The sequence below is a fragment of the Camelus ferus genome, chromosome 6 (assembly GCF_009834535.1).
Source record: "Camelus ferus isolate YT-003-E chromosome 6, BCGSAC_Cfer_1.0, whole genome shotgun sequence".
NCBI classification, from domain to species: Eukaryota; Metazoa; Chordata; class Mammalia; order Artiodactyla; family Camelidae; genus Camelus; species Camelus ferus.
In genome coordinates, this window is record NC_045701.1 from 60310385 (window position 1) to 60325670 (window position 15286).

The window sequence follows — 15286 nt, forward strand, 5'->3', positions numbered from 1 at the left end:
AGGTTTTCTCTTGATGGATTGCTCGATCTTGAAGTCATATAGTGAGAGTAGACTGTGTGTGCCTACGGGCAGCCATTGACTACCTTGTGGATATGGTCTATGTTTCACCCTCAATGTTTATGTGTGTAACTTGGACTCTGAGAATTAAGTAAAAATAGTTTACATTTTATTATTTAATTCTAGAAAAGCCCTTCAACTCATCATTATTATGTCAAGTGCTAAAAAGAAAAGATGGTCAACAATATCTTACTGAAATTAGCCTATGGTTTTGTTGAAAGCCATTTGACTCAAGACAGTCTATATGTCATTTATTGTGATAGTTCTTTTATAACAGGGGCTTTGAAACATTACAACTTTTGGATTACTTGAAAAGAAAACATCTTGATAAAGCAAGTAAATGTATAAAGAGTTCAAAATTTTAAAACAGAATTTTGAGTTATGTAACTCTGACACTTTCTCAGTTGAGAAGAATACACATTTCGTGATGATCACTTTGTAAACTTAAGTAATGTTATATACCAGTTCTACCTCAATTAAAAAAATTAATATGTGAACATGATTGAACATGGTACATTGAAAGTATATGTTTTTCTGGGCTAGCTCTCAAAACAATTTAAAAATGTAAAGGAAAAAAGAACACATAAACAAAAAACAATGGAATGGTTGGGGCTTACAAAATTGCAGAAATCATTACAAAATCTGGTGGTGCTCATACACTTGCTAGGACGATTGTATGAATGTAGAGTATGCAATTACAAAAGTGATGCAGCCAAAATACAGTACTGTAAAAGAACTGCTATTGAGCAATGATTCAATTCAAAGTGTATCCATGAGTTGTCTGTTGACATTGAAAAGCAATTAATTAACACTAAAAACAATAAAAATTTTGATTTAAGTTGATGAAATACAACTTACTGACAATAAGGCCCTTCTAATGGTAACTCTTTGTTAACTCTGTGCTGATTTTAAATTGTAAAAAGGGATGTTTGTAAATTTTTTAGGAACTGAGTACACTCGAGCATCTATTTTTTTCCTGCTGTAAAATTCTGGCTTGATGAAACACAAGTACCATAGGAGAATTAGGTGCCCTGTACTACTGGTGGAGCAAATTGCAGGGTTGGAAGACATAAAGGTTTAGAACCCATCTAAAGGAAGTATGTTCTGAAGTTCTGACTATAAACTGCATTGTGCATCAACATCAACTGGCTGCAACAAATGTTAGTGCAGTTCTTTATTTCACTATTATAATTAGAACCATCAACAAAATAAATTCACATAGCAAATATGATTACCTTTTCAGAAAATTTAATGTTGTTGAGGAATAGCATGTGAGGCTTCTACAAACAGAAGTCAGATGGCTCTCTGAAGTAAACTGTCTAAGAAGATTTGTAAACCTTTTTGATATGATAGTTCATTTTTTCAGAAAACAAAGGAGACAAGTTTAGCAAAGGAGATTGGCAAGCACAAAAACCAGCTTCTGTACTATGGTTAGAATTTTTCAGAGGTCTCATTTCAACTTCAAGTGAAATTGTGATAAATATGCAAATTTAGCAACCTTTACTGAAAAACTGGAAGTATCTTTACTTGAATGAAAAAAATGATTTCAAGGTATGCAAGAGTTAATTGAAATCAATGGATTACTCACTGAGAATAAGCTTAGGAATTTTTCAGATAGTTTAAGAAGTCAAACTTCTAACCAGAAAACAAGCTGGAGCAGCATGACTTATGGGCCAAAATCCAGGGAGAAAAAAATCCACTGTTTTGTGATCCCACACGACATCTTGTTAGTAGTAGTCCCCACCTGTTTAGGTAGGAACTCCAATTCTCCAAGTATTTCTGGGAATCCCAGAGGGGTATCCCACATGCATTAACTAATTAGTCCAGGTCATTCACTTTTCTTGCTATGGCTGGCGTATGCCCCGCTGGGACTCTGCTGTGGGTAAATGTCAGCAGGAGATCTGCTTAAATACTGTTGCTTGAATCTGCTGTGTTGATGTACTACACCGGATCCTTGCCAACACTCCAGCTGTCAGTGCCCTCAACCCATTCTGCATGTAATAGTACAGGAGCAGTGAGCTGCCAAGCGAAAAGATAAACAGTTTTCTTACCTCTGTATTATACTGTTTGAAGGTCTCTTAGCAACATCCTTAAACTCTAATGTGTTTGGAAAAATGTAGAACAGCTCTCTTTAATCCCTTAGTTTACGTTCCATACTGGACCTTTCTCCCTGTGGGATAAATTGTATTTGAGGTTCAGCTGTCCTTTTATTGTAATTGGCTCCCATTGAGTTCTTAATAATCTATAGGCTCCTATATATGCCTGAAATCCAATAATTGACACTATCCCAATTATTTTTCCAAAAGGTGTATCAGCATCTGTTTAAATCATATCTAATGGAATAGATGCAAATAGATGCAGGGAGAAAGGAAGTTGCCTGTCTCTGCTCATAACTGTATTAGAATTTCAGTTTTGTCCCAGCTAGGATGCCCTGTTACATTCTCAAAGAAAATGTAACAGATTTTTATGGACAACAGTTTATATATGTGTATAAATATAAATATACATATACATATATATATACATATACATATATATTTTAAAAGGAAAAAAACCCTAAAACTAGAATTCTGCAAATTTGGATTCTAGTCTTATCTCTGTCACTAGTTTTCTGTGTGATCTCATGTCAGGAACCCATTTCTTAGTGCATTGCATTAAAGAGTTTCCTAAGGTAGCTTTGATTATCAAGGATGATAGATGTGAAAGTGCTTTGGAAATACTAAATGTACTAGTCAAAGATGAAGGATTCTTATTTTTATAATGTTTAATTAAAATCTTGGTCTTTGACATTAATTGTCCACCTACTAAGTTATGACATTCACTTTGTATTTCTTAGTCTTTGAAGCTGTGAGATAAATTATTTTAGATGAGCTTTGTCATAAAATTCAGAGCTAGAAGGGACTTTGGAGATTCTATAGCTCCAATCCTTCATTTTTTTGGATGAGGAACTTGAGTCTCAAAGAAAGGTAGGTCATCTAGATTGCAGATGGGATAAAAGGCCAGGAACTCAAGATATTGATCCAAATGTAGTACTCATTTTATCACATGATGGAAGTGTGCTCTCCAGACATTATGTCTTCCTTTTCAGAAATTATTCAACATGAGTAGTTGTCCACCATGCTTATTCCTCAGGCCTCCAAGTAAGCAAAAGGATATTTATTCACACCATTCTTTATTCCCCAAAATTTACACGCTAGTGTTCATGGAGCCCAGTTTTTAGGAGTCCAACAAAATGATATTTATTGATTTCTTTTTCTGTCCTAGACACTATTCAAGGCACTGACGATTTAGCAAGCTGACAAATCACTGCCAGAGCTTATATTCTGTTGAAATATTAGGCATAAAAGCAATATATGTGTTAAAAGTAAGCTGTTCTCTCAAACACATATGACATACAGCTAATGCTCTTTTTGGCAGTGTGTTTCTTTAGTTGGAAGGCTCTGTTGGAGGATTGCTTCTCTATATTGGATTAATATTCAAGTTTCAGTCTTCCTAGAGGTGGTTTCTAAGTCCTTAAGTGATTTAAGAATACATCTATGGAAGCCTAGATGCAATATGAGAATGAGCTGTATGCCTTGTATGTTTTGTACTGAATGACACACATATTTTGCGAATACCCTTGGTGGCATTTGTTCCCTAAACATGCAACAGCCTTTAGTTAAGCAAGGGGAAAAGAGCCAGCTTTTAAAATCTGTGTCTGGCCGTTTGATTTTCCCTCCACATTTTAGAACAGAAAAAATTCATTCAGCTATTTTATCTTCTGAATTCTTCTCCTTTATGCCAACTGATAGTCAGCTGCTATTTATATACTCTTCTGGTTGGAGTATGAGAACAGGGTGTGTAAACCTCTGAAAAATGGAGCCAGACTTTTTTTTATTATACATATTTTTTATTATTTTTTTCCAGAAATGAAGAGCTTTAATATTCAGACCACCCAGATGAAATGTCATGGCAAATTTGATAAAAACCAAGAGGAAGTGAAATTGACACTGGGGGAAGGAAGAGGCAAATAGAGAGAAGGTGAAACCAAAAGGTACTGAGCATGTTTGGTGGGATGGGGAAGGACACCATCACTCCAGAGACATGTCATAGTAAAGGGACAGGAACAGTCCATATCAGCTTCAGGCTCTTCAGAAGCCAGAGAGATGCCAGAGTCCACCAAACCAGGTTCTCCAAGGTTTTTCAAGAAACAGGATTTGCTTTGCCAGATGAACAAGGAAGGAGGTCCCATGACTTCCAGGAGATCATGCAAGTCCTCCGAGACCTAGAGGTGGCCCAAGAGCCAATGGGCCACAGATAGAGCCAAGATGAACAACCAAAGGCTGGAATGTAGACAAAAATCTTGTGATTGGTCAATTGATAGTTGAAATGTAGCCTGGTAAGAATGATACTGAGTAAAGGGTCAGAAATTAGAGCAGTGGAACAGTGGCTAGGTGGTGAGCCTCTTAGTGATAGCGTCATTTTAAATCAACTTTATTGAGGTACAATTTACATACAATAAAACAAACCCATTTTATGTGAGTTTGATGTGTTTTGAAATATGGATATATTTGTGTATCCACCACAACACCAAGACAACAGTTTTTCAGGATGGATTTCTGTTTTCCCACCACATAATTGTCTCAGCTATATCTTCCTGCAGGTCCTAGGATAGTCAAGCTCTGGGATTTGTCTGTGCTCCAACAGAAAGTGTCAAGGAAGTACCAGTAGCAAAAAGACTCTGAGATAAACTTCTTGTCCCTGAAGCTAGTTGCCACAGATATTGCTAACAGGATCTGGAAGGGGCTTGGAGAAAGTCCATGCAGCAAGGATCACAGATGTTCTGCTGCTTGGCCACACGGTGAGTGTAGAGGGAACAGTCAGGTATTGGATCGAGATGCTTATCTGTACAAATACAAAAACTTTTAACTCACTAAATTGTCTTACTTTTATCCCTTACAATCCCAGAAGAGTGGACAGGAAGTAGGGAATGAAGGTGAGGGTCAGGACAAGAAGGTGCTGGTTGAGGTAATGAAAGACAATGTCTGTAATTCTCAAGATCACCCCAAACCTTAGAACATAGTGCTTGTTCAATGTAATGAGCCATGATAACAAGATAATGCTGTGAAGCTTGGCTTTCTTGGTACTGCTTTGTAATTTACACTTATACAGGATAGTAGCTAACCTGTCTTTGCAAGTCCACATATAAAATTAATCAACTTCTTGCGACTGCCTCTGATTCTTCATAGGCAAGTCTGACACACTTAACCAAAGAACCTTTATAAGTTTTCCAATATAAGAGCCAAACAGCTAATGTTTCTGCATTACCCACAAAAAAAAATCAAAGAGAAAACATTATCCACCCAAAATTTGGAAAATGTGAGTTGCCAGTGGCTTAGTGTACATGGAAAGAAAACCAGGCTAGAATAAATATTAAGCAATGTGAGATCCTTCTTTTCTTTCTGCTTTAATTTTTCTACCCCAGTTTTTTTCATTTAAAAATGCTTATTCTAAAATCCATGAATAAAAAAGATACAACCTGTAGTGGAAATTAACATCTAGAAGAAGGATACCTTTTAAATGGCGTGTTCACTGGCATTTTTAATGTCCTGGTAGTGTTTTCTTCCAGATAGAAACCACGGTTGTTTTGGAGAGGATGACTATTTTGCACAGTTTATAAAAGTAACCACTTCTGCCCTAAGACTTATTTTGAGATTCTTTCACCTACCTTCCAACATCTGACTGCCTGAAAAAAAAAAAGGGGTTTTCCTTGTAGCATTGAAACGAAGTTGGGTGAAGATGCGCAGAAGTTCTGGAAGGTTACAGTCTACCAAGAGCTATCTTTTAGCAGAGTTTTGGCAGAACTTCAGCAGACTGTATGTGGAAATTGAAGATTTTCTCCTCTAAGAGATAATGTGAGCAAATCTGAATTTTGGCCCCAAATAAGAAATAATTATACAATGTTAATTTATATCACAACTATAAATGCTCCAAATCTAGCAAGTGAATTCTTAAAACTCCTACTATAGAGTCATAGTGTACTTTTCACCCTTCACTTTCATAAAAATCAGATGGAGCTAAGCTGGTTTGAACTGGACTTTGAAATTCTTAGTTGTTTACAATGAAAAGCTTTCAAGTCCTTGCAGCTGAAAAACATGATGTATGGTATGCAAATCAGAGTAGATGCTGTAGAGATAGTAAGAACAAAGAAAAAAATTAATTTTTAACCTGCTGGAATAGTGAATATAGGTAAAAAGTAATTTTCTCTATTTAATTCATTTAAGGTTGATAGCTTTCACAAACAGATAAGGAAATTGACATGGTAGGATTTTTCCACAGCAAACTATAATATAAAGATTTATCTTTCTAGCTGATGAATGTCTCTGCTAACCTGCCTAGATAAACCCAATTTTTTTTGTACTCAAAGTTAAAAGATCTTTTTCATAGATACGAGTATTACATTAATTTTATTTTAAAAATTCTTTCGATTTTGCATTCTACTTCACTGTAAATCTGTTTATTATAAATATTGAAATTGTTAGATATAGATATACTGATAAGAGATAACCTGCAAACAGTATTGTCACATGAAATAAATTCAACAGGAAGACAAAGTATATACTAGTCTATTGTAGAAGGGAAGAACAAATCTGATTCCATATATTAGATCTGTGCCTTCAGCTCTAACCCTGTGCTCTGTTTCCAGTGCTTAGTCATGCTGGTTCTGAATCTTCTGTGAAAGAATGTGGCTTATAGCCTGAAATATATAGGATAGCCCATTCTCAAGGCTCTGACCTTTAAAGGTGTAACACTTTCCTGTTCATATAAAGATGAAGAAGTTGCAGAATAGAAAATAACACTTGTCTTGTTGGACAGATCAGGGACATCCTGATCTGATCTACGTGGACAGCTGCAAGAACAAAGGATTCTGAACACAAGAAGCTTGTGGCAACCAACTACACACCCTCCCCTTTTTTGTATAAAAGGAGCCTAAATTCTGACTTGGGGAAGATAGCTCTCTAGGACATTAACCCCCACTTCTCAGTCTGTTGACTTTCTAAATAAAGTCGTTATTCCTTGCCCCAACACCTAGTATCCTGACTTACTGGCCTGTCGTATGGTGAGCAGAACAAGTTTGGACTCAGTAACACTATCATCTGTTAAAAAAAAAAAAAAAGGATCAGGGTAGAACATGAGACAGACCTTTTGACATACTAATTGAATATCTCTGGATAGACACAAATAATTGGTAATGGTGGTTCTCTGTCCAGAAAAAGAAGAGGCAAGAGAGGTCAGGAGAACTTTTTTATATTTGCTCATTTGCTGTATTTGAATTTTTTTTCTAGCCAAATGCATAATGTACCCACAAATACACATGTAGTTATATTACTCAACTTTTCCTCATTCTAAAATAGATACTATATTTTTGGCCTCCCCACCCCCACCTTCTATAATTGAGCATTTTTTGACACACAGGTATCACAGTATGAATAGCATAAAAGAATGGCATGGTTCCATTGATTCCTAGCTTCGTGACTTTGTATTCTGTACCTCTTTGACCATACCCTTACTGATCAATAATAGGACCACCACAATTTCTATCTCACAGGGCTGTCATAGTGTTTAAATGAAAGAGTGTATCCAAAAATCCTTAGCACAGTGCTTAGAATGTTGCGTTCAAGAGATGATTGTTCTTTTGTGCTGGTTACAATCCTAGATTCTGGGGCTGCCAAGATAAAAGTGTTCACGTTCATAAGGAGCTTTCTACACCCTATAGTGGCACAAACCTGCAGATTAAATAAAAAGTATATTTCTGGCCCATAATAGAATGGACACAATATATATTAAATCAATGAATGAAACAATGATATACTCTAAGTATGCTAACATATTGGTGTGGTCTGGGATGGGGGCTAGGAAGTGGGCTAGACAGATTCTCAATAAGCAGCTTTTCTTAATAAACAGCTTTCTACATTTATTAATGTACAAACGTATATGCAGATGAAAAAAAAGTTGAAATCCTGAAAGTATTTGGACCAGGAGATGGTAGTACTATTAATTTTCAAAGATAAGACTGTTCTTTTCTCTTAATGTCTTACCTTTCTACAAATGGAAATCCTTATGAAGCTGTCACTTTTCAGAATCTTTCAACTAACTCTGATGTTGAAAAAAAAATCCAAATATCAGTTTCCTTTCTGTTCAAAGGGATGTTTCATCAAGGTTCATTCCTATAAATTTAAGCCTTTTGCTTTATTCAGGAATACATGAAAACGACTTTGGAAGAGTGTTCCCTTTTCCTCTTATAATTAATAGACTATTTCTTATAAGAGTTCTGGGTTTACAGAAAAATTAAACAGAAAGTACAGTGGGTTCCCATGTACTTCCTCTTCCTCCACCTGCCAACCCACAGTTCTATTACTGGCATCTTGCATTGGTGTGGTACCTTTGTTATAATTGATGAACCAATACTGATACATTATTATTAACTATAAATCCATAGTTCACATTAGGGGTCACACTTTGTGTTGTAGATTTCTATGGGTTTTGCCTAATGCATAAGGTCATGTGTCTACCGTTAGAGTATCATACAAAATAGTTTCACTGACCTAAAACCCCACTGTGGTCCAGGTATGCACCCCTCCTCCCCTCCCCCCAGTCTCCAGCAACCGCTGAGAAAAAAGCCATGCTTTTTTCTCTCTCCGTGTTTTTGCCTTTTCCAGAATGTCGTACAGTTAGAATCACACAGTATGAAGCTGTTTCAGATAGGTTTCCTTCACTTAGCAATATGCATTTAAGTTCTTCCTTTTAAGAACATGCTTTTAATGTCTTCTGGTAGCTTGATAGCTCATTTCTTTTTAGCACTGAATAATATTCCATCATCTGAATGTACCATAGTTTGTTTATCCATTTGCCTATTGGTGAATCTTAGTTGCTTCCAATTCTTAGCAGTTATGAATAAAATTGCTGTAAATATTCACGTGCAGGTTTTAGTGTGAACTTAAGTTTTCAACTCATTTGGGAAATTACGCTAGACTGTGTGGTAAGACTATGTTTGCTTTGTAGACTGACAAACTGTATTCCAGAGTGGCTGTACCATTGTGCATTCCTATTAACTATGAATGAGAGTTCCTAGTGCTCTACATACTTGAAAGCATTTGGTGTTGTCAATGTTCTGGATTTTAGCCATTTTAAGTGTGTGGTGGCGTATCATTGTTATTTAATTTGCAATTCCCTAATGATATATGATGTTGAGCATCTTTTCATAGGCTTGTTTGCCATTTGTGTATATTCTTTGGTGAGGTGTCTGTTCAGAACTTTTACCTACTTTTTAATTAGGTTATCTGTTTTCTTATTGTTTAGTTTTAAGACTTGTTTGTATATTTTGAATACAAGTCCTCTATGAGATATGTGTTTTGCAAGTATTTTCTCCCAGTATTTGGCCTGTTTTTTCATTCTCTTAGCAGCGTCTTTTGCAGAGTAGAAGTTTTTAACTACATGGAGTCCAATTTAACTATTTTTCTTTCATGGATCATGCTTTTGGCATTGGAGTGAAGATCACCTAGATTTTCTCCTGTTGTCAATAAATTTTATAGTTTTGCATTTTACATTTAGGTCTAGGATCCATTTTGAGTTAATTTTTGTGAAAGGTGTGAAAAGGTAGGAATCTAGATTCTGGTGGGGTTGTTTTGAATGTGGGTGTCGAGTTATTCCAGCTATTCTTTCTCCATTGGAGTGCCTTTGCTCCTTTGTCACAGATCATTTGGCAGTTTTTGTGTGGGTCTATTTCTGAGCTCTGTGTTCTATTCGTCTACTCTCTTGACAACACCACACTGTCTTGATTACTGTAGCTCTATAGTAAATCTTGAATTTAGGTAGTGTCAATTTAATTCTACTTTATTCTTCTTCAGTACTGTGTTTGCTATTCTGATCTTTTGCCTTTTCATATAAATTTTAGGATCAGTTTGTTGGTATTACAAAGAAACTTGTTGGGGACTTGGATGGCACTGGGTCTATAGATCAACTGGGGGAAGAACTGACATCTTAACAATATTGAGTTTTCCTAACCATGAACATGAACTCTCTCTCTATTTAGACCTTCTTCAGTGTCTTTCATTAGAGTTTTATAGCTTTCCTCACAGAGGTCTGGTACATATTAAGTTAGATTTGTTCTTAAGTATTTAATTTTTTTGGAGCTAATGTAAATGATGTTGCATTTTCCCCCTAGTTTTATCAAGATATAGTTGACTTATGGAGTAAGTTTAAGGTGTACAATGTGATAATTCGATACACGTGTATATTGCAAAATGCTTACAACAATAAGCTTAGCTAACACATCCTTTACCTCACATAATTACCATTTTGTTGTTGTTCTTGTTATGGTGAGAACATTAAAGCTCTACTCTCACAGCTATGTTTAAGTACGCAGTACAGTATCATTAACTATACCTAATAGTGCTGTGTGATTTTAATTCAAATTCCAATTGCTCATTTCTTTATTTAGGAAAGCAGTTGACTCATGTATTAACCTTATTTCCCACAATCTTGCTATCATTGCTTCTTCATTCCAGGAGTTTTTCTGTTTGTGTTGTTTTTGTTTTATTGATTCTTTAGAATTCTATTTATTGCCCTTGTCCTTTATTTCTTTTTTGTCTTCTTTTTCTGCCTTCTTTGGTTTTAAAAAGAAGATTTCCATACGTTGAATTCTATATGATTACATATGCTCTCCTCTCTTAGCATATCAATTATACTTTAAAAAATTTAGAGGTTGCCCTAGAGATTGTAATATAGTTTTATGACTAATTCAATTCCACTTTCAAATAACATTATACTGCTTCACCAATAGTGCAAATACCTTATAATACAGTTTTCCCAATTCTTCTCTCCTATCCCTTTTAACATTGCTGTCATTCACTTCATTTATCCATAAGGTATAATTATCAAACATACTTTTACTGTTTTTTTCTGAACAAAGTGTTATTTGCTAGTTCTACTAAGAATAAGAGAAAAATTAAAAAATTTATTTTACCTTCTTTTATTCATCCTATTACACTCTTCCAGTTTTTATGTAGATTTGATTTTCTATCCCATATGATTTTCCTTCTCCCTGAAAGACTTCCTTTAACATTCCTTGTAAGGCAGATCTACTGACAACAAATTTCCTCAATTTTATTTCTTCTTCGCTTTTGTAGGATAATTTCTTTGGGTACAGAATTCTAGGTTGGTGTGTTTTTTCTTTCAACACTTTAAATATTTCACTCCAGTCTCTTCTTCCTTGCATGGTCTCTGAAGAGAAATCCAATGTGATTCTTTTCCTTCCTCCTCTATAGGTAATCAAGATTTTTCTCTTTGCCTTTGATTTTCTGCATATGTGTGTGTTTGTATGTGTGTGTATATATACACATACACATACACACACACATACTTTTGGGTATTTTTCCTATTTGGTATTCTCTAAGCTTCCTGGATCTATGATTTGGTGTCTGTCATTAATTTTGGAAAATGCTCAGCCATTATTTCTTCAAATATTCCTCTGTTCCTCTCTCTTCTCTTTCTGGTGTTCCCATTGCAGTTAAGTTATAGCTTTTGTAATTGTTCCACAGTCCTTCGATATTCTGCTCCATCTTTTTCACTAATTTATTTTCTTTGCATTTCAGTTTTAGAAGTTTGTATTGACATATCTTCAAGATCACTCATTCTTTCCTCAGCTATGTCCAGTCTACTGATGAACCCATCAAAAGCATTCTTCATTTCTGTTACATTGTTTTCCATTTCTAGCATTTCTTTTGATTCTTCCTTAGAGTTCCCATATCTCTTCTTACTTTACTTCTGTGTTCTTTCATGTTGTTCTTTTTCCATTAGAGCCCTTAGCATATTAATCATAACTATTTTAAATTCCTGGTCTGATAATTGCAAAATCTCTGCCATATCTGAGTCTGGTTTTTATGTTTGGTTTATCTCTTTGGATTGTGCTTTTTGCCTGTTAGCAAATGACTTATAATTTTTGGTTGAAAACCAGCCATGGTACATCAGATAAAAGGAACTTAGGTAGATAGGCTTTTACTATGAACTTTTATGTTTGTCTGGTGAGGAGACAGGCTATATTATTGTTTGCTGTAGCTGGGGTGTCTGAAGTTAATTTTCCTCTAGTGTCCTTGTTTTTGTTTCTCTTGTCTTTGGTTATCCTTAGAGACTCTTTAAATAGGGTCTGAGGCTTGCAGTTCTTTAAGCTGTAATCCCGTTATTACCCAGGATTTTAGTTATAATCACTGGCCAGAGAGCATTTCTTACAAGTGGTTGTATGGTAAGGTGTGGGAGGAAGGAAAGCATTCTATAGTCTTATGATTAGATCTCAGCCTTTTTGTGAACCTGAGTTGAGTATTTCCCTTCTCTTATGTGGAAGGCTAGAGGGGGCTGGAGTTGCCCTAAGTTTGGTTAGGCTCTGGTGAAATAGTTTTCCTCGAGGGCAGATCTTGTTAAGAAGAACAGAGTACTCTGAAAGTATTTCAAAGGGGTTATTTTTTCCCTACCCATGCAAAAAGCAAGAGATTTTCTCAGATCTTCACACTGAAAATCTGTTAGGTCTCCTGGAGGTGAAACTCAAGGAAGCCGTGGGGCCCCCTAAGGCTGAGCCACACAGAGTCTACAGTAGCTCCTCATTTGCAGTTTAAAGTGTTCCTACTGATATTTGCTCCAACTCTGATGTTGGCTTCAGCTTCTGGCTTCTGCTCCTGGTAAACTGTGATCCTCTGGTAAGCTGTGATTCTCTGTATCTGTCTATCTGTCTCTTCAGGTTTCAGGGCAGCAGTTTTCCCTGTGACCTCAATTTCCTGATGGAGCTAAGAGTTGTTAGTTTTCAACTTGTTAAGCTTTATTTTCTTATTGTGAGGATGGGTGTTTCCAAGCTGTTTACATGATGGACCAGAAACTGAAAATCCTTTGGCATTCCTTTGTAAATGTATGCTGAAAATGTCTATCATAATTGAAAAGGGCTAGAGTCAAATTTCAGTCTAGTCTTATTCTCTAAAAATTCAGGAAAATTTACTTATTTATCTTCTGTTTTGATCCTTGAAAGAAAAAAAAAAAGATTTTTAATGCCTATTATCTGCTAAGCACTTTCCTTCCAAATGATATGCTTTTTTGTTGTCCTTAGAATATAATAGATCAAAGGGATGGGGACAGGGGAAGAACTAAGGCTAAAAATAAGCCAAGAATCATTTATTGATCAGTTGGTCTTCTTATATACTTTGATACATTCTAAATTATCGGAATCTGATGTGTTTCACACTTTAAAAGGCTCAATGCTCTATGTAGTAGTAATCTAGATTGCAAGTTTTACCTTCCCTCCTGCTGAGTCACTGACTCACTTCCTACTATAAATGTGGGTTAGGAATCAATTCAGTCATTTGCAAGTAATCGTTCAGTCTACTCAGAAGGTTCTGCAAAGTGATTTGGAAGGAAATTTGGACACTTACATAGACTAGAAAGTAATTCAATAGATTGTTCACTAAGGTTTATTCACATTATAATAACCTAAATGTATTTATTAATATGTTTGTAAAGAGGATAATTTAAAGTTTCATCCCCTAGAAAATTTCACTTTTTATAATTCTGCTTACTTAACAGAATTGATTGATTTAGGGGATACTATTTGGTGCCTCTGTAATTATGCAAAAACAGGGTGGTTCAATATTACTGCTTTCCATGTTCATATGTGTATGTGTACGCTTATATATATATATGTATACAGACACACATAAAATACCATATTTCATACATTTTTAGAAAGGAAATTTGAACTTTGGGCAAATGTAATAACTGTTCAAAAGTATCTTTTGCTGATTGGATTATCGTTCTACTTTAACCTTTAAAAATGCTCAAACATTTTTTAAAAATGACTTGATTTGTCATTACAAAAGGTTCGCTTTTTTGTTATAATAAATATTACATACTTCAGTTATAATCACTGTGCCATAGAGAATTTCTTACAAGTATAATGAGAGAGGAAATGATTGAAGATCTCTGCAATCATGTTCATATACAAGGGTGGGAACACCCTGTACAGTTCCACAGTTGAAAACAGATAATATATGTGAATTTATATTAACATAACTGACATTCTTTGATAGTTAAAACTGGCTGAAATGTGGCAGAAATCCAAGTAATTATCACTCGCAAAGGCACAAATTTGGGGGTAATAATGATAAAAGTAATGAAAACAAGACCACCAATAATACTAGTGGCTAACATTTATTGATAGTTTACTATCCTGCCAGCTATTATTCTAAGTGTTTTACATGTACTTTCTCATTTAATCATACCCTGATTGTGTGGCATGGACACAAATGACTAAACTGAGGCACAGAGAAGTTAAATGACTTGCTAGTTAGTGTCAGAGCCTGTACTCAAGCTCACCTTGACTCTGACACCAGTGTTCTTAACACTGAGTTTTCAGGATGTTAATTTAGAAGGTTTTTAACTTAGAGAGCTGTTCTTTCTACAATTAAAAAAGAAAACATGAGTAATTATTTTTGGTCCTTTCCTCTTTTCAGGCATTTCCCATGTTACTTTCCAAGGAGACATATAATTCAGCACTGTAGATATGAAAAAAAAAGTGGCATTAAGATCAATCTTTAATCATATCTTTATGGATCCAGTTAAAAAGAGGTGCTATGTGAATTCATTTTTGTCTTATCGGAGTTTAATGCTATGTTATGTAGGCCACTGTTTTTATATGCCAACATAATTGAAATCTACTGCAGATATCCATATTAATTTATAACCCAAAGCTAGACTGTAACAACATAACTAATAAGGCAAAGGTGAGAAGTAAAATAATCTCCAAGAGAAGATATAAGTGCAATGCTCCTTTTTCGAGCTAGAAATACATTTCTTTTTCATTTAAAAGACTGCCAGGCTTGAAATATATGCTTCCAAAGACAAAAAGTGATTAGGTCTTATCCAGGAGCCTGCAAAGTTCTGTTAGCAAACAGGCAATACTGGCTGCCACTATATCGAGTTAATTCCAGCTCAGGTCCCCCGCTAAGATCCAGTGTGGGTGGTTTGGAGTCTCGGTCCTCTTTCCTGTCTACAAAGTGAACTCAATTCAAGGTAGTAAGTCTCAAACTACGTGTCGTCTTCTTTTTCTGAATCCAAGATTATTTTCCACTTTAAAAGCAACAATAGAATATAATAAAAGTCTACCCTAAAACCGTTTTCCTACTCTTTTCCTGAAATTCAGGTTTATGCTTTT